The sequence below is a fragment of the Colobus angolensis genome, unplaced genomic scaffold (genome assembly GCF_000951035.1).
Source record: "Colobus angolensis palliatus isolate OR3802 unplaced genomic scaffold, Cang.pa_1.0 Scaffold83, whole genome shotgun sequence".
NCBI classification, from domain to species: Eukaryota; Metazoa; Chordata; class Mammalia; order Primates; family Cercopithecidae; genus Colobus; species Colobus angolensis.
Window position 1 is genome coordinate 360,766 of NW_012122154.1, and position 2,956 is coordinate 363,721.

At 41.1% G+C, this 2,956-nt stretch overlaps 1 pseudogene; it reads right to left on the reverse strand.

The window, feature by feature from the left end:
• The window catches only part of LOC105503139, a 5,623-nt pseudogene extending 5,268 nt beyond the window's left edge, over nucleotides 1–355 (reverse strand).
• Nucleotides 356–2,956: the final 2,601 nt, after the last annotated feature.

Sequence of the window (2,956 nt, forward strand, 5' to 3'; positions counted from 1 at the left end):
AAAAAAAAAAAAAGGTAGCTGAGCAAAGAGAATGCAACCTTTTTTATTATTTTTTGCCTCCCTATCTACTCTTCTTAACAAGTTTTCCTGATTGCTTGCCACTAGTAGGGTTTAAATTCTCCCGAAAACTATCTCAGTCTCAGATCCTCATCAGCTGACATTACAATCAAGCTAGCCTAAAAGGGCTCATCTCTGGCTACAGAAATAGTGCTTTTTCATCTTTATTTTTATTTTGTTTTGAAATTTTGCAATTCCTTCCCTCATGAAGGTTATGGAAGAATCAGAAAAAAAGATGATGGTTAATATTATTTTATATCGTGGGAAACCTACTTAAACATTTGAAATGCTCAAACATGCCGCAATCTGCGTGGAGAACATTCTGGCAGTGGGCAACAAGAGTTATGAAACTTTTCAAACCTTTGACCCAGCAATACCAGTTTTGGGAATATACCCCAAGGAAATAACCCAAAAGGGAAAAAATGTAACTTGTTCAAAGATGTTGCTGTGCCGCTATTTATAAGAGTGAAGAATTGGAAATAATCCAAATACCAAATAAGGAAATGGCTCAGCAAATTATGGTATAGTGACATAAGGAAAACACCAGCAAATGATTTTAAATGACAGGAATGTAGCCTCTGCTGGCTCTGGGGAATGTGTAGTTTAGATTAAGTGACGAACCCCAAAACAAAACACCAAATGGAAAGGTTACAACTATGAAAAATGTGTGTTGTGAAAAAAAGTTTAGAAGTGACTCTTGAGGAAAGGCAGACATAGTTTAGAGTCGAGTTTGGGTGCTTCTTCCGTAAAATTGCTTGTGAATTGCAGTATCTACTGCAGTATATTCCAGACCTGACCATTTCGATCCTAAACACAGCTATTTGAGTATATAAAGTAGACAGCAGTTACAAGGTAGATCAGACAGTGGGTTTTCGTTTTGCAGCAAAAAGTCTTCGTAGTTTTGTCCCTGTGCACAGGAAAATGTAAATGCTAGCATCAGAGTTTGGAGACTCTGAGGACTGCAGAACTGCAAAGACAGGCCGGGTACTAAAACCTTCCTGGAATCGGTCCACTGTCTGCTGGAAGATCAATCTCTAGACATTGCTCAGGGCTCACCACAACGAAGCAAGTGGAAGGGACCTACTTTTTCAAAGGAAAAAGAGGAAGAAATTAGATTTCAGAAATCAAATAAATCAGAGATGTCAAAGAAACATTTACAGAAAAGTAACACTGACTCTTCAATTACTATTACAGAATCAGTCTGTAATGTAGACCTCATTTCTGTAGACCTCATTTCTACAGACCTCATTTCTACAGAAGAAGACTCACACTTTTTTTCTTTTTTTTAAACATGAAACACAAGAATTCAGAATACGAAACTGAACAGTCAGATCAAGAAACTAACAGGACATTGAATCAAGGAACTGTAAGAAATAGGAAGTGGATAGATATTTGCAGCAAGCTTTAGGGGCTATATAGTATTTTAAAAATAATACATCATGGGTATGAATTAGTATTTACCAACCGGGAAGCAAGGAAACACACAGTAGAATGAACTATTGTTAAAGTTTGCACATGATTTAAAGTTCACTTTGCTAATAAATTCTTACCTTAACAACCTCATTAGAGACTGGGCACGGTGGCTCACGCCTGTAATCCCAGCAATTTGGGAGGCCAAGGTGGGTGGATCACCTGAGGTTAGGAGTTTGCGACAAGCCTGGGCAACATGGTAAAACCCTCTCTCTACTAAAAATACAAAAATTAGCTGGGCAGGGTGGTGGGCACCTGTAATCCCAGCTACTTGGGAGGCTGAGGCAAGAGAATCGCTTGAACCTGGGAGGCGGAGGTTGCAGTGAACCAAGATGGCGCCACACTGCACTCCAACCTGGGCGACAGAGCGAGACTCTGGCTCAAAAAAACAAAACAAAAACAAAACAACCTCATCAGAGCTATTTGGCCTGGGATTTTTTTTTTTCTTTCTCAACCTTAACTTGGACAGTAAGAAACAATTAAATTAGGATATTTTTCTTTTCTTTTTTTTTTTTTTGAGATGGAGTTTCGCTCTGTCACCCAGGCTGGAGTGCAGTGGCCGGATCTCAGCTCACTGCAAGCTCTTACGCCATTCTCCTGCCTCAGCCTCCCGAGTAGCTGGGACTACAGGCGCCCGCCACCTTGCCTGGCTAGTTTTTTGTATTTTTTAGTAGAGACGGGGTTTCACCGGGTTACCCAGGATGGTCTTGATCTCCTGACCTCATGATCCACCCGTCTCGGCCTCCCGAAGTGCTGGGATTACAGGCTTGAGCCACCGTGCCTGGCTAGGATATTTTTCATTAGTAACAAATTAAAATGGGAGTGTGTGCCAACAGTATTGGACATGAGTTTTACAGCAATGAGACAACAGAGAAGTATGTCATCTCTTCCACCTTCTCCAAAGAAGTCCAATCCAAGCTGAGAATCACTCAGCACCAGTGTTAGGCAGAGTTTCTCTTAACTACGTTCTTTGTTTGTTCATCTGAGAATGTGTTTTGTTTTACTCTTTTCTCTCCCTGGTGATTTAACAACAATATGAAGTACACCCAGAGCCTTTTTTGGGGAGAGCCGTTTATTTACCAAATTTACAATAGGTGGCTCTTTGCCAGCCCTGCCTATTTCCCCCTCAGTGTTTGGCTAAGACTCTCAATCTGGCTCCACATTTTATCCTGTATTTAATGATGTGCACATCCGTGGGTACCTAGTAACATATTCAGCTCAAGGTCTCTACAAGAGGCCTGGAGCCAAGAGTCATTTTACTTATGTGAACTCAGATGGGACAACTCCAGTTTTAAAGAGTAGACCTGATGGGAGGGAAACATTTTGGAATTTAGAGTGACAAATCCACTTGAGACAGACCTGAGCCAGGTGCAGTAGCTCATGCCTGTAATCCCAGCATTTTGGGAGGCTGAGGTGGAAGGATTGCTTG